At 33.3% G+C, this 26,340-nt stretch overlaps 1 protein-coding gene across 2 annotated transcripts in view; it reads right to left on the bottom strand.

Moving 5' to 3' along the window:
* LOC149907642 (uncharacterized) overlaps nucleotides 1-21,132 on the bottom strand; it is a 49,412-nt gene extending 28,280 nt beyond the window's left edge. For both annotated transcript variants that reach the window (XM_090102657.1, XM_090102658.1), the window contains exon 1: nucleotides 20,897-21,132. The gene's annotated coding sequence lies outside the window, so the exon portion shown is untranslated. The remainder of the gene's footprint in view (nucleotides 1-20,896) is intronic.
* Between the last annotated feature and the right edge of the window lie 5,208 nt (nucleotides 21,133-26,340).

Here is a 26,340-nt window from a genome sequence, read left to right as displayed (position 1 = left end):
TTGCCCAAAATAAAACATTGAATGTTGCGTGTGGCGCTCCTGGCATAATGCGTTGCGACAGCCGACATGTTTTGTGCGAGAAAATAAAATTGATGGCACAGGGACCGCTTCAGACTTAAATAGCGCGGTATTCGTGTTCGAGCTAAACGCTTTTGTCTATTTTATAACTGGTGTCATGTCTCCTCGCTCTTTACATTTTCGTTTCATATTAGTTTTGCGACGGTCACTAAAATTGTTTCGAACAATAGGCTAAATTAAGGGTCGGCCGCTTATTAAAACGATTGTCGCTAAAGCTTGTTAAACTGTTGAAAAGGATGTAATTGGACGAGTGTTAGAGAAACCGGCAACCGGGTCCAATTTCCTGCTTTCGCCGCAGTCTTTCGACAAATAGCTCTTTGCAAATCAAACAAGGGGTCGTCTGGATCCACATATCAACATCGTATTGTTTCTCTCTCATCATCGGACTGACCAGAGGCGTTTCGATTATCCGCCCTCGAGAACAAAGCCTGCGACCGCACAACCAAGTCAATTACATAGTTCAACAACTCAGCCCTTATAACTTTCATGAGCCACCGCCGGAATACAGAAAAGGGTATCTGTTTTCAATACGTACGCGCGATGCGATTGACCCTTTTGAGTGTCCGCATTGACTTTTAAATTACTAATCCCGCGGGAGTAAACAGAAACAGAGCCTCGGGCGGCGCTTGTTTGCACGGTCGAGTGCACTCGCATATCTTCATTAGCCGTCATACCGAGCCGACTTCTGTTGCTTGCTCAGCACTCGTGTGGGCATTCCGAACAACGGGGTGAGAGCGAGCCGTCTAGAACTAAGTACTTGACACAAATCCTTTATTTCCGCTGCAGCGCTATTCCATTCCCTGTCTTCCTCTAATGACGAATAAGGCAATACTGCGCCCTAATTTTTACTTAACTTCCAAGCCGTACTTTAAATAGTAAACAAATAAAGTAACCACGTAATTATGTACGCAGTAATAAAATACGACGAGCTTAACGTGTTGCATTATGCAAACATGCACATCAAATTGATAAAATCTTAAAATGCGTATAAGGGACTTAATTAATTGAATTAACATTTTAATCAAATCTAGTTTGTACATATAAATCGTTGTCCGGAAATAATTTAAACTAGCGGCCATTATTTTAGTCAGTACCTACAGAAAGCGTATCTATGAATGTTTATCTAAACATCTGAATAAGAATGGTAGGGACGGTTGAACGAGGCAGGTCCGTTGGGACGCAGCCATGCGAGGCTATTTCATCTGATGGCTATATACCCCGTTTTTTACGTCAAATACACTCTACCCTTCCATGCCGAATGAATTACTTAATTTTTCCACGCTCAAGCGAACCAAGGGAGCGCAAATATCGAAATAAATTAGCGGCACCCGTTTGTTTGCATTAAAATAATAATGATAACAAAGACCTCGCACGTGCATCTCAATTCTTAATTAATATACTTACGCAAAATCAAACAAATCATACTAATGTAATAGAAACGACTTGAATAAAAGAAGTGACATCCAAACAGGAAATACTTCTTTCGAAATAAACCTTATAATTACAGTCTAATTGAAGCTCGTTTGTATAGTGTATCCGACAATATACATAATAACATTTGTCTCTAAATTGTTTTGTCCAATATTGACAATAATTAGGACCCTATTTTGTGCGACACGGTACTGTAACGGCATGACAACATTTAGTATAATTAATGTACGCTTTAATCCAAAATATTTCAATATATTCCCTTTGTAGTGGAGCGTTCCTCGCATCGCTGGTTATTAATGAGATGAAATTGTTATTAGGAACTATTGAACGAAAATATAAAAATACCCATTAAATGTTAAACTGCCGTAGCCGATCCGAATTCGACTCGCTAGTTCTAAACTTCTATTGTGCTCGTTAGACGTTATAAAAGAAGTGTTTGTGTTTGGGTGAAATTTTTTCAACTCTAAATCAAAAATATAATAAGCTGCTACCTGGGTAAACCATCCATCACGCTCCCTAACCAGAACAATACATTTTAATATCTTTTTATAAATGGCCACTAAGGTTTGATATCACTATTTGCAAACATATTAATAATATAATTGCCTACGGCAGATGATTTTATGGCTTCATAAATAGTCTATTGTGTAATTTAAAATTGAAAATTCTACGAAAATAAGTACTTATAAAAGCGAGACTCGTCTCTATCTATAAACAATTGTTCATGCTTGAAATGTATGTCGTATTCAATCTTATTATCTGGTGAATACTGTCTTCATTCGCTTGTTAATTCATTACAATTCAAGGTGGTTGTTAGTCTAAATTGCAGATTAGGAAAGGATACTCGACAGTCCTCCAGCCGCCCACTTTACATTTCACTGAATGTACACATGTGGTTTGGCAAAGAAATTAACATTGTAAATTGTTTAACATCTCTGACTTGAGCTTGAATAATTAAATGTGAATGATGCTTCAATTATCAACAAATGCTTACGAAAAACAGGATGCGGCTGTACGGGCCGGAGTCCGTACATTAGAATATTTTAATTCACTTTTATATTCTGTACCCGTCTTACTTTTGCTGTTAAGTTTGAAAAGAAAGTAGAAGTTTCAAAGCCTAAGCTAACAAAAGACGTCGCGTATATTATTATTCAGAGTTTTATGAAAAATGACGGCATTATGATACTATTATACTGAGAACATTTCCTTTGCGGGCAAACTGCCAGTTTACACAATAATTTGGCGTATCCTCAAAGAAAGTTTCGAATACATACTGATACATAGTAATGTATTTCTATGACACGTACTTTGCATGCAAATGTATTAAACTAGTACTGAGAGATAATGTCTTTGTTTCTTGTGAGCTAAACTACGAAATTATGCTAAATTTGTTTTGTGGCTAACAATTACTGAACTAATACGCGTTTTGAATAATTCTTATGGTTAAACAGTATACTGCGACGTTCAATTGGTTGCTGTATTATCTCCAAAAGTTTCTGTGGAAATATTTTTGTACGCATACGCAATAGGAACATTTATGAACTTACTTAGCAGATGTCTACATTGGAACTCGATAACCCGCTAGCTTCTATCTGTGTGGCAAACGTTAGAATAATAGAAACATAACATTCTATATGCACATATATAAACATTCGGCGTCGTATAAATGTGCATATCATTACACTTAACAAGAGGTGAGGCGTGTGGTCCTATTCCGATATTCAGCTTGTGTTTTTTTGTTTCACTAGCTCTAGGGATAGACGATAAATTAACGGAGCCACGCCGAAGCGCTCAATTTTTCTGGTAATTTATTTTGACATGGACGCATTTAACGAATATTAATGGGACGGAAATATTTCACAAATATATATAAACCATTTTTTATACGTGCATTCATTAGCTCTACATTATGCAAATGTCTGTTGATTTGTAAAATTCGAGAGCAAATCATATCTTTGGAGACTAAAATTAAGATATAGTAAAAATCTGTTACTTTCATGTCAACGCTCACGTTTATAATAAAACTAGCTATGCGCCCGCGGCTTCGCCCGCTTTGTCAAAACCTAATAAATTATATATGTACTAAAACCTTCCTCTTGCATCACTCAATCTTTAAAAAAACCGCATCAAAATCCGTTGCGTACCTAGTTTTAAAGACTTAAGCAAACATAAGGATATAGGGACAGATAAAGCGATTTTGTGTTCTATGTACTGATAACTAAAATGAAAATATTGAATAACGTACGGAACTAAGTTCTATAGTAGCTCGCTTCACTTTATTCATTTTTATTTGTAATTTATACTCTACAAGCTGAGGTAGTTGTATCTATTAAGATTCTTTCAGCTATAGGAAAGGTGCGCCATGATTAATAGCCGCCAATTACAGGGCTATATATTTTGATGTAGACTTCAAAGTTGGATTAGTCATAAAATTCTTGGAATATTACGATAAAAGAATGATTGCCACTGAAACACCAAAACCTGCATTGACTAACACACATTATATTAGAATTACAGAGACATTTAAATTTATTTTAAATTGTATCAAAATTATACTCAAGGGACCCATAACCCTAACCAAAATCACATTTTAGAATTCCATTTGCAATTAATTTTGGTGGATAATCTAGGTTACGCATTCCGTTGACCATTAAAGCGTTATACATTTATGAATAATAAATGTGTACCTAATATTATAAATATCGTTTGAAAGGGCACAATCTTTAATATTTATGGAGTATATTTAGTTTATAAGAGTTATTCGACTTATATTTATTTCATAAGAAGAACAATGGCCGATACATCAGCGCATGACTCGGCACGATCGACGGACTCTCGCGTGATTGGGATATGCATTGTTTATTCATTTCTTTATTGTTATATTCAATAATATTACAAAGTATTAAAATAAAAATAGTTTTACTTGTGCTTCTGTGAAATTCGAAGAAAAACTATAATAGCAAAGTCTTATAAAATATCGATGTCTATATAAATAAATGGTATTTACTTTAGGTTCGTATATATTCAACGAATTCAATCAAATTAGTATATAATCATGGAATGTTGACACAACATGGAAACAACATGTACTGAAATCTAATACAACATTAAAAATACATCTCACATGGCAACCAAGTACATAATTAAACCGCCTTGTCGCTACATACCTATTGAACATAATATAAGCGGTGCGGGATCTGCTTAAAATTCAAATATGGCTACATGATAATTAAAAGTTCATCTGTTACATTATCCGAGCACGATATGCTAATAAGAATATAATGGAGAAGAAAACAATAAGGCGTCGTAATAGAATTACTTAATAACGAGCGGGACCCATCAATCACTGATATAGGATACGATCTTATCTGAAATGAAACTCATCATTTATAGATCTGTCCGTCGGCACTGACCGAATATTAATAATAGATTTATATCTAGTCAACTGCAGTTCTTAACGGTAAGTCAAATTTATTGTAAGGTATCACTACCGACAAATTGTAGGGTTCATTGCGCTACATATGTAAAGTGCCGTTGTAATTGAAGCAATCGGACTTTGTTTAATATGACCAGTCAGCAGCGGCTATCATCTCTGAGCACACTTTCTTTTAATGGCGTCTGTAATTATCAACTTTATATGGAATGTTACCAATTTTAGCTGATTTCCGGGAAGCGTATTTTAATTCAAATCGAAACATGTGACCCCGTGATCTTTTAGAGAAACTATTAGGGCAAAAGAATCGCTTTAGAATCAGCTTAATTGTTTTCCAATAATGACTCGCCGAGCTCACTATAATTAATTCGCAAATACTAGAGAACTGTTCTATCTAGATTAATTCTAAGATCACTTAAATAACTTTTAATTAAATTAAATGGCTCAAAGCGTTTGAATATAAGCGAGTGTTGAATGAGCATCGATTACTAATTTGCAGAAATACTAATTATCATTACATACTATCTACCTATCATCTGACGTGAAGACAGTTCTAAACTAAATCTTCAAATTTACACATGAATAGAAGTTCAATATAGGCTCAATATACTTTTATACTAAATTTAATTCACATACCATTCCGAAACGATCCGAGCATTGATAGCCGGTTGTAAACCACTAAAACATTACGACACTGCATTAACGGCTAAATAATTCGACCAGTGACGATTACGAAACGTCGCTGTCCGGACGTTTGTCGAGATGCGAGATTAGTATTACTGACAGTGACGATAACTTATTTTTTTTTCTCAGATTCCATAATCGCCGTATCGTGTGGGTACTTTAAAAACCCGTAGATAGAAATGAATGATAAAAACCTTGTCAATATCATTAAAGCTGTATCAACCCGTCTTACTCTTACTTAACGAGATTGTAGGTTTCATATTAGTCCATTGAATAAAAAGTTCTAGAGTGCGTGAGTTAGTAACGTAAGATGTTTTTTCGGAAACATGTCAAGAGTCCCTAGGTAATAAACATACTAAAACCCCGGGACACTAGGAGGAGCCCCGGAGTGGGGGGAGGGGGGAAATGGGTCCATTTTTTCATTTTTCGCTTAAATCTCAAAAACGGTACATGTTAGAGAAAAACTTTCAAGGAAAAGTTGAAAGGCCATAAAATTATCTACAAGTTGTACCTAAATCATTTTTTCCTATATCCTACCGTTTCTGAGTTATACGCAGTAAAAAATGATTTTCGCTCAAACAATTTCCCCATACTACACATCAAAAAATATTTCTTTCTTCCAAAAAACTCAAATGTGCAACTTGTGACCGGTACTGATAGATTGCTCTTAATTAGGCCTATAATTGGTAAAATAAACACATTCCTCCATGGAAGCCTTTAGGAGGAATCGATTGTCAAAATATTATATTAAGGTAGTTTGAGTTACTGAACTTGATCTTTTTATTTTTTTCTTCCAAAAAACTCAAAAGTGCAACTTGTGACCGGTACTGATAGATTGCTCTTAATTAGGTCTATAATTGGTAAAATAAACACATTCCTCCATGGAAGCCTTTAGGAGGAATCGATTGTCAAAATATTATATTAGGGCAGTTTGAGTTACTGAACTTGATCTTTTTATTTTTTTCTTCCAAAAAACTCAAAAGTGCAACTTGTGACCGTTACAGATAGATTGCTCATAATTAGGTCTATCATTGATAAAAATACTAGATTCCACCACGGAGGCGTTTACGGGGAATTGAATTTTATTAGGGTAGTTACGATACTTGAACTTTTTATTTTTTTTCTTCCAAAAAACTCAAAAGTGCAACTTGTGACCGGTACCGATAGATTGCTCATAATTAGGTCTATCATTGATAAAAAAACCAGATTCCACCATGGAGGCGTTTACGGGGAATTGAATTTTATTAGTGTAGTTAGTTAAAAAGTTCAAGTATCGTAACTACCCTAATAAAATTCAATACCTCCTAAACGCCTCCATGGTGGAATCTGGTTTTTTTATCAATGATAGACCTAATTATGAGCAATCTATCGGTGTCGGTCACAAGTTGCACTTTTGAGTTTTTTCGAAGAAAAAAAAATAAAAAGTTCAAGTATCGTAACTACCCTAATAAAATTCAATTCCCCGTAAACGCCTCCGTGGTGGAATCTAGTATTTTTATCAATGATACACCTAATTATGAGCAATTTATCTGTACCGGTCACAAGTTGCACTTTTGAGTTTTTTGGAAGAAAAAAATAAAAAGATCAAGTTCAGTAACTCAAACTATCCTAATATAATATTTTGACAATCGATTCCTCCTAAAGGCTTCCATGGAGGAATGTGTTTATTTTACCAATTATAGACCTAATTAAGAGCAATCTATCAGTACCGGTCACAAGTTGCACATTTGAGTTTTTTGTAAGAAAGAAATATTTTTAGATCGATTGATGTGTAGTATGGGGAATTTGTTTGAGCGAAAATCATTTTTTACTGCGTATAACTCAGAAACGGTAGGATATAGGAAAAAATGATTTAGGTAAAACTTGTAGATAATTTTATGGCCTTTCAACTTTTCCTTGAAAGTTTTTCTCTAACATGTACCGTTTTTGAGATTTAAGCGAAAAATGAAAAAATGGACCCATTTCCCCCCTCCCCCCACTCCGGGGCTCCTCCTAGTGTCCCGGGGTTTTAGTATGTTTATTACCTAGGGACTCTTGACATGTTTCCGAAGAAACATCTTACGTTACTAACTCACGCACTCTAGACCCCCCTTGGAGGGATTCATTCAATGGACTATATGAGATAATGAATGTATTTTATTACATTATGAGTGTTGAACACGAACATTCTTGTTACTTATTTTGTCAAGCAAAGCTTTGACGCTGAAATTATTCAATTTAGATGTGAGTTAAAATGAGCTCTGTGTATTTCATTCCCATGTTACCAACTTGGCTCTAAGAAATTATCTGTTTGTAATATATTGTTGAAGAATTATGTCTAACGTATCTTATAATGTAATTTTGAATGTAATAGACGCTAATTTGATAATTCTAAACACATTTACATTTTAAATACGCCTCGAAGTATAAAATATTATGAAGTAACAAGCCGATTACAATTCAAACGTATGAAGCATAAATCCATTTACAAATTAATAGATTCTTTACACAGCCCACTCTACAGTCATTTGCATAACACCATCTTATAAGTTGACATAGTGCGGAGCAGTGTGCATACAGTAAAGCGCTTTCCTAAGGCGTTCACAAACACGCTGTAGGCTAACAAATACACAAATATATTCAGCAGGTGTCCACATATTAACATACAATTTCTAAAGTCTAACGCGATTACTCCCTCTTTAGAACCCGGCGTGATCAGCTTTATGAATGTACAGAGCTTAGATTATGAGCGAGATTATTTGAATAAACATAGAATTTTAAATGTGTTTACAATTATGGAGTGACTCGGAATAAATTCTTCGCATAAATTATAGATGGTTTATGAGATATTCCCGTGACCGTTTAAAGTATTAAGAAAGGAAATGTTTGGTTATGATACACACGAAACGTTTACGAATAATTATTATCTTTCATGTTTAACATTCAATGAACCTACGTATTATGTAGAATCGGTTTTATGAATAGATTAATACAAGCTGAGTTTGCCAAATACGTATCTATTTATAAATAAATAATCATGAAACTGTCTCAATAATTACGCGATACAGATATTCGCAAAATACATGTTCATAATTTATGAGACATATTACGAGAAGCGTTAAATGTATCATGACGGTAGCTCGGATATCTTCCTACACGGCCTTTTATTGTCATAATGGAAATAGAACCGGGAGTGGGCCGGTCGTTATTTCATATTTACATGAAATTAACCTTTCATAATAGTTTGAATAGTTTGCGAGGCAGGAAACGTTCAGCAAACAAAGCGCATTAGATTGTAGGCCACCCTCGTCCGACTCGGGGCTGCAACGCCTACTGCCTCGTGAAATGCACTGCCTACTTCTATTAAGGGGGCGCATAAAGCAAAATAACCAATCTTCTATTAGATGATACGTGTAATATGCAAGACCAAATCTAAAAAATAAAATATATATCAAACTAGATGATATGTTCAACGATTCTGTTTAATCAAAAACATAAAATATTAAAATTTACTCGATAAAAAAAAATCACCAAGTTAGCTCTAATTTTCACACTTTTACGTTTTCTACTTGACATGGTAATACTTATTATGATTTTTTTTTCATAAACAATTATATTAAAACATTTGCAAGATATTTGTCAGAGCATTTTGTGTAATTACTTTTAGTTTTGGTTTTATCTGCGATAAACCACTTTTGGCGCTCTTTTTTTCTCGAGATAAACGTTTGATTTTGTCACGATAAAAGTGGTTTATCGCAGATAAAACCAAAACTAAAAGTAATTACACAAAATGCTCTGACAAATATCTTGCAAATGTTTTAATATAATTGTTTATGAAAAAAAAATCATAATAAGTATTACCATGTCAAGTAGAAAACGTAAAAGTGTGAAAATTAGAGCTAACTTGGTGATTTTTTTTTATCGAGTAAATTTTAATATTTTATGTTTTTGATTAAACAGAATCGTTGAACATATCATCTAGTTTGATATATATTTTATTTTATAGATTTGGTCTTGCATATTACACGTATCATCTAATAGAAGATTGGTTATTTTGCTTTATGCGCCCCCTTAAGATAAACTCGCATTTATCGATGTAAATTTTGAATCACAATTTACAATATTCTAGTAACCTTTCTATATTTTGCACATTTAATAGACAGTGTTTGTGTTGCTCGTTATAAACCGTATTCAATAAATTATCATCGTGTATATTCAAACTTAACATGTACTTATTCATAAATAAACACAAAACAAATATTTACCACGTCAGCGTCAAACGGAATCCAAAACACAATTATAAATATTCAAAGGAAATTAATCTGTAAACAAAAGCTTTCCAATCACACTCACTTCCTTAAAAGCGTTCGAACAATAAACAGCGATATCTTAAAAGTTAAAACGAATGCATAGTATAAACAAATTAAAATACCGAAGCTATTAATTAATTACACGAAGTATCCGGCATTGAATTAGATGATAAACCTGGAAGACCAATGGTCCGAGTTCCAACGTTGAGAAATCGTTCATTATCAAGTTATGAGACTTATTATTTGGGGGACGACTTTTATTATGCTGTAAATACTTTATTCGTTGATAAGGAGCAACGATAGATAAAACAAATTGATCGGGGTAGAAAGCTGTATACTTTATGTGTACGTGGGCGCGTTTAATTGAAGCGACGAGATTACGTATGTGTGAGTATACGACACTAGACGGAAGACATTGTTATTAGTAATTAACATAATTATGACATGAAAGAATGTATTCTGGAAGTATTTAATTTAAAATCTTTTGGAAACAGCTTTGTGTAGACAATATTGTTATTGGTTTTATAAGGAGAAAAATGTTAACAACTATTATTATTTTTATTTAAATGAGGTGCAATGAAAATACACAATTTAATGAGACCTTCTTAATAAAACCTATATTATTTCTACTCCTTCAAAATACTATATTTTCAAGAATCACATTCATTTTGTCTTATTGCCATATTTTCCAATCAAATAAAGTACATAATATTGATCGAAAGGTGAAACATAAATTACGCACGTCAAAAGCTTTCCAAAGACGTTAGTATACATACATTAATAATACAAGTAAGATAATTCGGCGTTACGCAAGAAAATATCTCTTAATTACGACACACGCAGAGCGTAACCGAACTTGAATTAGATATAATGACTGTCGGTTATATTTTTCTGGAATTCGAATTACAAAAGGACGACGCGGTCCGAGCTCGCATCGACGCTTGACGGGCAGCTGCAGAATGAAATTATGAGCATTTTTATCCCTCGACCGGCCTCTACACCTGCCCTACCCACGATTGACACCTACCCCATTATGACTCTTCGATATACTAAAAAAATCTGTACAATAGCCCCGATGCAGCCGCCTGAGAAATCATTGGCCCTTTATAAAGTGAGCTTATTCATTTTTACATCTTCATACAATTCTGACCATTAGGCGAGGCGTGTGGGCAGCGTGGGCTCGATGTTAAATAAAGCTATTGTTGTACCTAACAAAACGTCCAAGTGAACATCTTCATAGAACGATGTCTCCGTATTTCTATTGTTAGCTTTAATATCTATCACGGGAGCGTTATTTTTCATTGGAATTTATGGCTAATTCCACGTTATGTTTACCGAAAACTTTCTGAATGGCAGCCTATATTGAGTAGCTTAAAAGTTAGAGATGAAGGCGTCAAATTCGACACTGTTTGTTAAAAGTACAGGGAGCGTGTTTGATACTAATGATTTACGACAGAACTTTACAAATTCGGCATTAGTTTTACGAAAGGTTAATAGATACAGTCGTACGTACTTACTTATCTTCACATCTAAGCAGGTTAAACATCGTCATTGCTATGACTTATTGATACGCATCTCAAATTGCCAAGAATGTAATGAAAATAAAGTAATCTTTTTGGATTTAGAGTGCGGTTGAACAACTATGTGTCACCTAACTGATGCTAACCGCAGGTGTGGATAAAAAGTACACAACCGCAGCCTGCAAACAAACCGCAAACTCGCTCACGGTGCAATCATCTCGCAATTCCGCTCTATATTTAGAAAAGTACTTGAGACTAGATTAGATACGGAGCAAGGTGTACCGTCACACGAAACCACACGCGCTTAAAGATGCTGTTCTTTTATTAGTACCATAAACAACCGGACTACAATAACTAGTTTGTTTTAGTTTGTAACCCAAGTAATATAAGGGGATAAAATGTTCGATACGATCATTACCCTAGAGACCGTAATTAAATGTAGACACCAAATCGTCTTCTGCTAACGACAGTACTGCGTTAATGATTGCGGTCGACAGTCTTATTCGGAGAAACTGAGCCTTTCCGTTATGAGGCGAATACTAGGGGAAGATACTTCGTTAACCGCCTTTGTTGTAATGATCCGTTTAATTCCAATAGTCACTCTTATAATCTCACTGCCCTTTAAAACTTAAGTTGGTTATGTTTTTGGTCCATTGTTTCAATAAATTTTAAGCGATTATATTCGATTAGAAGCAATAAATCATGTAAGGTACATTTTCTATTAAATAATAATTTATTCGGGACTAAACATAAACACCTTAATTTGTATGCATTAAAGCGCCAGCTCTTCCCATCACGATGTTATAATATCCGTTCATACGAGCAGCTTTATTTCACGAAATCACGTGCTTCTGTCATCCTGTCCGAAATCTTTCTTTTAATCGCTTGGGTGCTTTATATTTGCGATTCATGTGCGGTGCTTTGACATGATAAATCGCAAAGCTATTTTAATATTCACCGCAGATCTGGCAGTTCCTTTGATACTTTTTACGTTACCCTTAGCTATTGTTTTTTCTGAGTTCGTTTAGACATTCTGTCAGTCAGTTGGAGATAATTCAAATTAAATACACCTACCGCGCGCGGCCGCTTCGTGAATATTAAGGAGCGGGGCGCCGCTGCAGCAACATTCTCACTGGAATTGGAAATGGAGGGCAATATTTTGTTCGAAATTCAGTATATTGCGTCGTTTAAAGACGAATTTCGGAGCGTTTGTTATAAGATTATGCTTACTGGTACCGTTATTTCTATGTCAACACTGCCTCTGTTGTCAAAGATTTATACCTTTGACAACATAATTAGCGATGCTTCTTTGATAGAAATTTTCTTTCGCAAAAAATGCACAATGACTTGTCTTTGCACCCCCTGATGCATAACCTTTCTTGCGAGCTCCTTCGTTAGAACGTAATAGAAACACAAGGCGATACGTCTCTGCCTATTATAGTGCCTTGGAAAATATAACGTCTAGACTGAGAGGAACGTGGTGAAACCAAAACGAATGCTCTAAGATCTGACTTTAGTTACAAGACTGCAGGCGGCCTATTGTTGGCGTGATATGCCATCGTAAATTCTCCGTGAACTACCGACGTTCGGATTTATCCCACTGCAATTACAAAATATAATTAAACGATAAATATCTTGGCTTTCAACTTAAGGAGATTTCAATGCAATAAATTCAAATTGTACATTGTCGTATTTGCTAATGGAACCAATTAGTTAATGCCATTGTGCTTTGAAGCTAAAAATTCTTTGCATGAATATGGACAAAACTGTTATACGAAAGTCACTACATAGCGTTTATAATACCATTTGTACAAGACATATTTGCTTTAGGAACCGCACTACCGAGTGTTAATGTTCTACGTCGTTGGAACTGCTCTGTGGCCGTCCCGTTGGTAACATTTATTTTAATCTGGTCCTCTTTCGCTTTATACGACGTCGTTAAGCCGCGCTCATTCTTTATTTATATGTCTGCACCTGCAAAGTCCTTTTGATTCCTCTACTTCAGCAAATCTAGAACTGTGTCGGCTTTATTGATCGAATGCCTCGGTAACGCCTATAATTATATATATGGTATGTAGAACGGTGCACGTCTGACGGTGAACATTAAATTAAGACGTATTGTTCCAAGTACCCAGGCATGACTTTTAAAATTTGCCGCTTTTGTGGGGTTCATATTCAGAACGTAACATAACTTCCGCCCTCCCTGTATGAATGAAATGAACGCTTGTCATGCCAAATTTTGTATGTAGCTTATTTATGTTGAAATACGTAATAAAATATTTTCAAAATGTTAAATAACATGCCATATTAACTCTATTAGATACGCGTCCTCAAAATTAAACAAAAACGTTATGTTAAAAATTTAAACCACACAGATGTAGATTATTTCAACTGTATTTTACACATTTTTGAAAGGGACAAAAGCGCTTAATTGCACGAATAATAAATGTTCTAGATTATAAACAGCGTACCGTTATTCTTTGAATAGCCTTTGCTTATTGATTCGTTGTTTTGATATTGCGTTCCATTTGAGTGTCTATTAATTTCTGACAATGACTTGGACCGTTTTTTTTATTACCAGTCGAAATTGCTCATTTAATTGCATCGCTACATCTTTTTGTATACATTCAAACTCATTCAAAGAACACAGTTCGCATGTCTAAATTTTGAAATTTCGAAAATGTTAGGATTTCCCGCTAAAACTTTCAATAGCCAAGAGCATTGGGATCCTTCGAGTTAAAAGAAAAATCCAATCTAAACTCAAAGCAAACACCGCTACAGACGCAAGACGAACCGTAGACAGAAGAAAAATAAAACTCTTCAAACACGATAAACGCTAGGGGCAATGCAAGCGGGTGAAAAATCAGAATTTCGAAGAAAAAGATGGGTTCTTTATAAGCACCTGCCCGATGAAATAAGCAGGGATATTGTTTTAAGTCCGGGCCGGGTGATTACAGCCGCTGACGCAGACTTGAGATTCCGATAGTTTTTGCGTTCATAAAAAGCGATATTCCTTCGGCTGCGTTCCTTGGCCGTATATTGAGTTTGCCGGTCGTGATTGTGACGTTGTCTCGGTTGGCTGTGAGGGTGAGAGCGGGATAGCGCATTGTTTCTGTCGGGGTAGTTAGAGTCGCATTTTATGGTAAGTTGGCGGGTCGGCAGGTGTTCGCGATGCACCTGCGGCGTGGTCGGACGGGCTGAGATGGGATCGCAAGGACATCGAACCCATTTTTAAAACCGAGATAAATTTTGATTGTCTGTACTCTGTAGACTAATATCAAATTTCAAATAAAAGGATTAAAGGGATTAAATATTCAAGTCCTTTTAGGTATCATTTTAATATGATTATACCGAAACCCTTTTTATTAGTGAGTAATATTAAATTATTCATTAATTATATTGAATCAAGACATGCGCTTCAACACGAATATCCTGACTACGATCCGACAATCGTGACCACGACTGTTGTAAATATTATTGCTTTTAATACCTATCTATAACTAAGTTATTAGTTATTATTCATAAAGCTATGTTCATTATAAAATACTAAATTCTCTTAGGTTTTTTTTTTATAAAAGCTTCGAAAAAAGCACTAAAATACGATACATTCGCGTTATTTTAAAACACAAATAAGAGTAAACACATTACTAAAAATCAGTTCAATATACAGCTGTTTTCTCCGGTCTATGTTTCTCTGCTAAGCTCTAAACTGTCCCTATGATTAAAAGGCAGATTGCAAAGCACGAAACCGCTTGAACGTAATATCCATTAAACAGCCAAAGCAAAATAAAACAAACATTTGCAAATCCCGTGAAAACGCACGCGAAGCGAAAATCAATTGAAGCGATCTAGGAACTATAATTACCAGAAACAACTTAACTAACAGTGTTCACGCTGTAGTACATGTTATCCTTAGGTTATATCTATGAAAATGTTAACTACGGTAGAAGAGTTGTAGTAAGAACGTGTGTTATTGCTAATTAACATTGATATAACATCAAGCTTATTAATTTTTTTCTGTAACAAAATTATCGACTATAAAGTTAATTGATCTACGACCACAAATTTTGACGACCCACTAAATTATCAAATTAAAACTTTACTTAAAAAACTAGTATAATGTATGGTAAAAATTTTACTCAAACACATGAAAAATATATTGCTTTTTAACGGGTTATTTTCTGTTTCACTGATCAATATTCTAGTTGAATAAGAAAGCGATCACTCTCGCATACCTTAACAATACATTTTTTGCCCAAGGAATCAAACCCCTTGCTTTTACACTCACGTGTTAACCACAATACCAAGGCATCATAACTTATTACAGATACAAGGAAACATGAACAGGCCATTACAATAGCCATGAAAATTAATTGGGTGATATTTCATTGACCCACGTATTTAAATGTTCAGTATTAAATTTAATAAACCATCGTTTAAAATATCAAATTCATTAAATACATATCAAATTATATTAAATGTTTTTACGAATAATATCATTCCTCTTTTTTGATTTAATCAAAATAATAATTTTTGTACTAATTTTACTAATTTTTTTTTCAGAAAATAGCGCTCTATCTCATATCGTCTCTATTATCTCCAATGAGATGCCGTTATTTTATAAATAAAATTTATTAAAAGAGTTTATTTAATCTGTGGCTACATAAATATCTAACAGGTGGATTTGCCAGACCGTAACTCATTTTGGTTTCGAATTTTTCGCTTCAGTAGTTTTTGCTAAATCTGATATTGATTCGACGAAACTTATTGATGAATGTTTATTTAAAATCATCGTATTTTAATCATGAAGGTATCCATTACTTAAAATTATTACTTATTAATGTAATCGTTTCATAATATGTATAAGCGATAGATACTAGTATCGATATGCACTCCGTCCGTGGCGATATGCACTTTAGTTAAAATAAATTTGTCTGCGCGGTTACCAAAATAAACCATTGCTTAATTGAAGCGTTATTGAACTATTCAATCATTACAAATCAAACCAAAAGCCGAGTATCCGGATAATAACAAGTATATGTACAACGGAGATCGGAAGAAGCGAATTCTCTCCGGATATTGAATATTGATCGCCAACTCTTAACCCTGACGTATCGGTTGTACCCAGCCTCATACGATGAAGGGATAAACGTCGATTATTCAATTGTTTCTGTCCAAAAATAATTTCAGCGATTTATCCCAAAGCAATTACCGGTTCTATATTGAATGAACAATTTTCGTTTGGACGATGTAGCGACCAGAAATAATGTTTCTACATTTATCAATCAATAATTTTATTTCGTCGCAGGTAGGCAAAAATGTATTAAATAATGCAAAACATTTTATGGCATTGAAAAGCAGTTTCTAATACCTAATTCTAAAATAATAATTCATGTCAGCGAAAAAACGCGAAGCTCTTCTTTAAGACCTCTACTTTTTATATGCACATATATGTATTTATAAATAAAACCATATTATACAGCATATAAATAAATACTTATTATAACAATTAAACGTATCTTCTATCTATTTAAAAAATAATAACGAATTATTCTACTAATCAACTAAATACCCTATAAAAACGTGTGTGACTTAAATAGGTAGAAAAGCTCATTTCCACCGTGGGAAATGTGACGTCGGTATAACCTACATCGTTTGCTTTATAGAGCTCGAATGAGTTATAATGTGCTATAATGTATGCTGTGATAGAAACCCTTCGGTGCGTTTAGCTAACGTTGCAACCCATTTATATATTGAACCGGTTAGAACATATCGTATCAGATTATTTACACAGCACTTAACATTTGTTCTGATAGTTGTTTCATCTGATAGGGAATCTACATAGACATTATCAACGACAAAATATTTAGAAATCAATATTTGTTTATTTTTTTGTTTATAATTATTTCATTTGAAGAACAATTATTACGAATTAAAAACGCAATTTCTTCGAAACGAACATTTTCTCGTACAATCGAACACAAGAACATACTAAAATACAACAAAGAACCCTTCATCATATTTTTATTATTTACGCATTTTTGAAACTCTAAAAGGGAAGCGAATAAAAATAAAAGTTCAAGTACTTTTTATATTGGGATATTATTTGATGCTTTACTCGCAAAAAGGTTTCTTTCAACTGACTCTAGAGTTTACATAGCAGTCATCATATTATAAGTTATTCATGGACACACGTATCCAGCGCTGTGTATTCATTACCTGCCAATATAATTTGCCGTATTCTATAATTTTTCTTCATTATTTGCTTTATACATTGCTGACATTAACTATACAGTATACACCCTTCAATGTAGTAGAGACTAATTTAGTATTGTGAAGTAATATTTCCAATAAATTTTATAATGCAACTACTATTGTTTTTTTAAGGATTTTGTAAGTGTATAACTTGATAATTTAGAGTATAGATATATTCTAATAAAAATATATAGATAATTAGAATAATGGAAACAAAAATTATAGAAATAAAGTGCCGGACGGTGTCTTCCGATTGAGCTTTCAATATTAAAAAGCATTGTGAACGTTGTGTCATTTCTTAATATTTTAAAGCGTTTGTAGAAATAAAGCATTACAAAAAGAAACATTGGCAACATTTAAGTGTAAAATATTAAGCGGACAGTACCGAGACTTGGCAAAGTAAAATGTTTATGAATGTAAGAAACTTCCAAGTTTGTTGGCGAACTTTTAACGCCTTTTCGCGGAATGAGGATTACATGGGAACTGCGTTAGGTCAAACACCAATGGTTGTTAAATAAAAATCTCTTTTCAATTTTTTTTAATCGGCTTATTGAAATTTTTACTGGCACTTTATGTATTTTCTTAAATACAGTTCATTCTTTCTTTGCATGACTGCGCAATAAAGCGTGTAACTTTTTTATGGTTCCTGCTTTGTGTTTAAATGACTTATATTATTTATCAAAACCTGCGATTTTAATATATGGGATATCCTTGAAGTTTTATTAGTTGTAAAATAAACTATATAGAGTTGCATGCAATATATATAGTTAAAGCTTGTGTGTAAAACATTCGTTGAGCCTTTAAACTATACGCCTATTTTTCAAAGTAAAAAAATAGAGATTTATGGGCAGGTGTACCACAGCATTATCATGTACGATTTTTCAAGTGGGTTTTAGAAGTTGCGACATTGAGATAACGGCATTCTCAAAGAGTATTATTTTTTGTAGAATCTATCTACTTAGTTTCAAAGAGTATGTTAATTTCTAAACATACAAATTACATTGTCTTAAATAAATATTTTCCTTAATTTCAGTTTCAAACACTAAATTATTTCTCAGCTTAATTAGCATAATTTAATCCGAATAAACCTAGTTTTAATCAAAGCTATATCTGTATAGTTACGTCTCCCAATCCTGAATCCATAATTCATGCTGAGTACAAACATAAGTCGGCAACTAATTGATTCGTTAAATAATAAGGTAACGTTTGATTTCAACTAAGATCAAAATATAGGCTAATAAAATGACGAATATATTCGTGGAATGGCATACAATAAATTCTTGAGTAATCACACGTATTTGTTAAATCGTTCATACTTTTCATTAGTTAAAACTGGTTAGATGGTCAGGTGAAATCGATTAAAGAAAACGGTTGTAAGTATTCGACCAATGTCCCTTCGCCAGGGCGGTCGGAGATCAATTTTCTGTTTATTTCTACTGGCTATCAAAGTAAGCCGCCAAGATCCGACTAATTGGTAGTAATAGTATACGAATTGGAATTGCTATACTGTCGGCATTTTAAACTGATGTCCAGCATTTCGCCCTCAATTAACGTCAATGTTTTGATGGTCAGTGATACAAAAAATTGGTTTTGAGTTACGTTAGTAATAATTCAAGTGTAAGGATGTTTTTATGTGATTGGCCAATTTTTTTTTTATTATTTGCATAAAGCAATTAGCATATGAATCCAATTACATATCGTTAACTAGAAAGGTTTTATTTTATAATATAATATATAATAATACAATATTGCAATTAACTTTTAACTGGGACTCTACATTATTTAATTCCTTGATAAAATAGTTACATACAACAATAAAGATTTTTATCTATTTATTAATGAACCATGATTGGAATTTTTACTCTAAGATTCCAGATGCAATTTAAAAAACTAACAGCGAATGTTCAAAAGAATAAAGCTCCTTTTTTAATTTGTAGAGTTACTTTGAATCAAATAAACAGCTAGTTGTTTGTAAAAAATCTATGAAAGCCTTCATTTTAATCGAACTCTACCCATAATTGGATTAAAGGAAACATTCAATAAATCAGCTGAAATAAAAAATCACGAGTCTGCCAAAATTTCCACGATAATTTCTAACCCAGAGCGCAAGAAATGTTGAACAGAAGCCGGCCTCACAAGACGTCGTCAGCAGATAATATGATACACATCTAAAGACTTTTTGCTTGAAAAACTCCCGTGAAAGGAATCTGACACAGTAATTTACTCACATAAAATAAGATACTCGAAGGACGAAGAGATTGAACGATTCCTTCAAATATTCTTTGAAATAATAAACAATAATTATACCAAAAAATTTCCTCGTCAAAGGAGATCTCATTATATTTTCCACATATTTACATTCGTATTCATCTTTGATGTAGACTTAATACCGAACAATGCTTTACCTTTATGTCAATGTTTTGAACATAACAGTTTCTTAGAAACTCTCTGAAACTTTGTAACTTAATAACATACAATACAGAGAACTTATAGAGAAAATAATAAGATGCCTAGAAATATTACTAGTATAAATATTATAGTTGCGAATTGCGATAGTATCAATTAACTATTGCTACTATGCTACTGAATAATGAATATCAAGGATCTTATTCGCTAACTTTAAACGTCCAAAACAACTGTAAGCAATGATTCAGTTCCAAAATAAAAGGTACTTTATATATGAAAGTCAAGTAATAGATGTTTTGGTAAAGGATCTCAAGGCGACTCAACGTAGAGCGATGTTCGTAAAGTGGAAATTCCACGCATGCCTCGCTTCACCGGACCCGTTCACTGACCGGGATCTAATGTTTCAACACGAAAAAGATACGCCAATAAATATTTCATACGTCACATTCGCGATACGTCCCTATAACTTAATATCCCATTAATCAAACTGCTCTTGAAAGCTCACTTTGAATACGTTTCCCAACTTTCTCCGTATCGTGTATCCTGTCTCAACTAATTTATTAACGACCGTACCTACAATACTTTAAAAACTTTTGTTTTGTTGTGTATTGAAGGAAATTTGCTAAGTATGAAAAATGGGTAATTTAAGCGCGACTCTATGCTTTCGATTTAAGCTTTCTCACGACTTTGAAAAATTCGCTGTTTTTCAATTTAAATAAAACCGCATAAATGTTTTCATGTTTCAAAATGTAGAGAGAAATGTTTTCAATATGTTCTCAGTCAGAAAATCTACAACATACCTTATTCTCGGAATATCAGATGCAATTTAAGTTAAAGTCCATTCATGTGCTTCGAAATTGAATTTGTTTCAAAATTGCTCAACAGTCACTTGTACGTATAATCCACAGCAGCACTAGAACGCCGAAAATCCAGTTCGGATCACAGAACACAAGCTCCGATTGTTATTAATTTTCCGTGTGTAATACGCGATCGTGTGTAGTCGGGGAGAGGGACGAGGGACATGCGCTCCGCTCGCAACTCGAACGTAGACTGGCGATCTACGACTACGCTTTTCTAAATATACACCCCCCGACGGCTTTCCGCGCACCCTACAAGCGCAACGCATGTACCATGCAATTTTCTATAAATTTTCGCTTAAGCCCCAAAGCCACGCTGTCAAAATCTGTTTTTGCTGGTGCTCAGCCGGCGCTTTTGGTGCATACGACGTAATTGAATTACCTTCAGCTAATTCGGCATTCATTAAACACGTTTTAAATTAACGACGCTTTTATTAATTTTATTTGCCGTTGATTGCGATTGAATGTAAGTATGAAAGGCATGATATTTTAATATTATCCGTGATAGTCCCTTTTAAAGGGATGTAATTTGTTTAGAGGTCATGATTAGACCTTAATTTTAAATAGATGCTTAGAAAAATATATATTAAAATAGTCATGCAAATGTGAATATTAAAAAGTCGTTTTAAAATCTCTCTCGTCTCTACATTTCTAAATTAAAACAAAAACTGAAAATAAATTATTTTTTAAATATTTTTAGAAGAAGATTCAGTTTCATCAATGTTTTACGATGATTATGGACCTACTAAAATGGATGAGCAATATAAAAATAAGCGAGGTTCGTAAATTGTATATTGTGCTATATCTTCATAAATTTTATACTACCAATATTTTTTTTATATATTTTAATAAGAAAATTTAAACATACGTTGCCTTTTAAACAAATTAATCTATACTAATATTTTAAAGCTGAAGAGTTTGTTTCTTTGAACGTGCTAATCTCGGGAACTACTGGTCCAATTTGAAAAATTATTTCGAATTTAGATAGATTTAGATAGTCCATTTATCCAGGAAGGCTATAAGCTATATATCATCACGCTAAGACCAACAGGAGCGGAGCCAAGTGAGTGAAACCGCGCGGAGCAGCTAGTTAGTAATAATGTTCATATTCAAACTACATAACTAGTTTTTACATTTCGATCAATCGAATCGAGTCAATTATTTACAGATATGCTATGTAGAGATACATAGCATATCTGTAAATAATTGACTCAAATATCAAAATATTTTTCAAGCAAGTCACCAAAGTCCGCCTACTCCTTTGTTAACGCATGAGAGTAGAGACGAAAGGTCTCGGGTTCGTTCCCCAGGGAAGACTAATAAATAATGACTTAATCTAATAGAGCATAATGAATGGCTGATCATCATTTTGCCTGCTAATAAAAATCGATCTGAATTTATCTGCCCTATACCCCACTCATGGCCAAGGAAATATATATAGGTAACTTATTTTCTTCTTATTGTAGGTATCTAAATATAATTTATTACATATGTATGGTAAAATATAAAAATACTTTCAAAATCCTTCCGGAATCTCAATGATTGATAATGTACTTTGGAAAACCATACGCATTCTGTATACGCTATCTCAGAAAGAGCAATCCCAAGAGAAGCTGAAGATTAGATACTCCAACAAAAAATACATATCATAATCCTTGGAAACATTCAAAGGCGTTTTCTTTTGATAGCAATAAAATATCTGGGCGTGTAACGATAATACATTTCAAGGAAAGGGCAGTTAAATCACGTGATATATAGCCTATTTTGTAAAGGCGCTATACAATGACATGCGATCTTTTTTGCCGACCATAGCGGGGTGCTAGATGAAGTCTTTACACCTTTTCGTATTACATCTGTCATCGTGTCTTTGTAAACATCCGTCCTTCCTTTGAACGTAATAATAACTTATGGGCGTTGTCTTTTGTATACGGAGCTTTAAAATTATTCGAAACTTAGGTAGCATAGGGATGAAACACCGTGACAACTTACTAAACAGTAATCTAAATTGAAACATGAAGCTTCGGAAGCAGGAATACTTGCTAGATAAGTTTGCATTTTTAATATGAAATGTAAGACGTATTGCCGGATCTGCATTTTATGTTAGTCTATATTATAAAACATTGGAAGTGTATACAATTTTACACCTAACTAGCTGTGCCGCGCAGTTTCACCCGCATTGCTCCGCTCCTGTTGGTCTATTGGTCTTAGCGTGATGATATTATAGCCTATAGCCTTCCTTGATAAATAGGCTACTTATCTAACACTGAAAGAATTTTTCAAATCGGACCAGTTGTTCTCATGAACACGCTAACCTCATGGTTAGCGCGTTTGAAACAAACAAACTCTTTATAATATTAGTATAGATTAAATATTAATTGAAAGAATGTAAACCTTTTAATGTAAATATTGATTTATATCTAATAAACTTTGGTAACTCTACTAAATGTTTTTATTTTATTTTCTAATACATCTACAGTCTACTAATATACCCATTAATCCATACTAATATTATAAATGCGAAAGTAACTCTGTCTGTCTGTCTGTTACTCAATCACGCCTAAACTACTGAACCAATTTTCATGAAATTTGGTATGGAGATATTTTGATACCCGAGAAAGGACATAGGCTACTTTTTATCCCGGGAAAATGACGCATCCCGGAAATCCCACGGGAACGGGAACCATGCGGGTTTTTCTTTGACCTGCGCGGGCGAAGCCGCGAGCGGAAACCTAGTAATTCATAATTTGATTCCTATATTGTATGTAAGTAGACATAGCGCAACTGATGTGTAAAGTCGCCAAGTTGTGCCATGTTCTGTTTCTAAAGCACGCCTTTTTCTGATATTTTGTAAACATTTCTTTTATGAAATTATTCTTCTTCAATATTGAACAGAAACTATTCAAATATTTTAAAATATCAATGATGTTTTTACCTCAAGGGTTTTGTAAAATGTTTGTAACTTACTTCTTTCAATAAAAATCTCAAATTTCTCTTTATTGAATACTTTTGAGTATAAAGCGATACTTAAAAGCTATTAGTTTATTCATTTCTTTTATCAACGAAAACGGCAATTAAAATAAATCTTTAAAGAGTAAAAACTAGCTAATATTACAGACGAAAAAGTCTCTTTAGAAACAGTTTTACCTTTCCACTTAACTTACATTACAATACTTTCTGACGATTCAAACTCAACTCAAACATTTATTTATTAAATTAGACTAGACACCGCACGATCTGATCGAATCGGTGGTAAATGTTAAAAATATGTAAAAATATGACGTTTCAAAAGTGCTTCTCGAAGAAGTCTAATTTAATAAATAAATGTTTGAGTTTGTTTGAGTTTGATCCCATAAGCTTTCGCTTGTGTTATGGAAACCAGATGGCTGATGACTTTTGAATGACTATATAATTATGTAAATGTATAACTAACTAGATGTTTAAATCTTAAAGATTTACTATCTAGTGTAGGTACACGAGTTTTATCAATTTAATGTTTTTATATAATTCATTTTGGCAGTAAAGCGCATCACGTTGTCTTGTCTTAATCATATCAAGCGCTACTGGTTTCTATAATTATTATTCTTGATAGAATATCATTCATATTTATTTTTAACATTTACACGATTTCTGATTAAGTAGATGTAAATTGTAAAAAAACGTATATAAAGTGCTCAAATGATAATTAATAAGCATCAGTCCACAGGTGCAGTTCAATCTTTAAATAAATCTAATCAAATTACATTATTATTTTGTTCATTATTGTTAGGTTGGTAATAAACGAAATAATATAATCTCGGCGAATTCAACTTGTTAAAAAAGAACCATTGGTATGATTACAAATGTCATGCAAACTAAATGCAACTAAAACTATATTTTTGAAAGTACCATCATAATATTTTGTAAAAAAAATCGATGCAGTAGAATTTCTCTTTTGTAATATGAAATAGGCAAAAATTTTTATGCCTTTTCCTAAATTAATAATACCCATAATTACCCTGTTTCCCTCATTTTTTTATTCCTAAAATACAGATATAATTTAATTTCTGTCTAAAAATAGTTAACATAATTATTCTATTACGAAGTTAGATTGGGCGAAGTAAATCTTCGTGTCGTATCACAATACATAAAACAATATTTTCTTTGAAACAACTTTTTCGTTTGATTTTTATATTTTTTGCTGTGTTGTTTTGAATTCATTAAAACTTTTCGTAAACAGTATCAAAATTAGGAAATAAACTGAACTAAGAAATATTACAACTGTTGAGATAATAATATTTTTATTAAGTAGGTATCAAATTTATGAAAAAAACAGTTTTTCATCTTTGCACGAATTTTTACAAAAAAACGGATGACTTAATTCGGATGGAATCAAGTAGAAATGTAGTTGTTACCGCAAACGCAACCTTAAATCAGAAACATATAGGTTGCGGAAACACATAATGTTATGTTACTTTTTGTCCAGGATCACCATACAGCCATGGTGAAGACACGAATTAATTAACTTGTAAAAATACAGTACATGTATCCTAAAACTAGGAAATAGTATTATGTTATTAAATACAAATAGAACTTGTCTTTTTACCAAGACACACTTCATTGTCTACATGCAACATTAGATGTCTCCGGTAAACAATAACAAAAAAAAATTATAAAAATAATGTTTGAGTTTTGAGAGCAGTTTCTATCCATACTAATATTATAAATGCGAAAGTAACTCTGTCTGTCTGTCTGTTACTCAATCACGCCTAAACTACAGAACCAATTTGCATGAAATTTGGTATGGAGATATTTTGATACCCGAGAAAGGACATAGGCTACCTTTTATTGCGAAATATGTACCACGGGCGAAGCCGGGGCGGACCTCTAGTATCATATAAAAATTTACCTCATAGGAGGCAGTTAGTTTTTGAAGTATAGGTAGCTACACTATCATGACGTATTCTGTGGTATAGGTACATAATACGTCATAATAGTAGCTATACAATATAATAGCACATAAAGCCGGTACGTTTACATACATTTTTAGCGTACGACATCTATCGGGAACCTTTAAAATGAACACGAGCACATGAATTGCAGTTATAGCTCTATCTCATAGAGAGCGTTGTTATTAGTTTAAAAAATAATGCTCCCCTAGTGCTTTTGATAATATTAAATTAATAATCATATTTAACGTATTAGGTACATAATTATAAAATTGAAATAAAAAGATATTTAATTTTATCGTCTCTACATTCTTGTTGATAAACACACCTTATAATTAAGGCTAAACTCCCTTTTGTCGTTAACTTTGAATAAATTACGATGTATTTTATGTAATTTCTATTGTATCTATCTGTATTTTTAAACTAATAATGCGACATTGCTTTTCACAATTTTTCTCTGAA

Source organism: Colias eurytheme, chromosome 6, assembly GCF_061535395.1.
Source record: "Colias eurytheme isolate Ceu_HAF_F1 chromosome 6, ilColEury1 Martin Lab GWU primary, whole genome shotgun sequence".
Classification (NCBI taxonomy): domain Eukaryota; kingdom Metazoa; phylum Arthropoda; class Insecta; order Lepidoptera; family Pieridae; genus Colias; species Colias eurytheme.
Note: the sequence above shows the minus strand (reverse complement) of the source record. Positions and strands in the feature narration are given on the sequence as shown.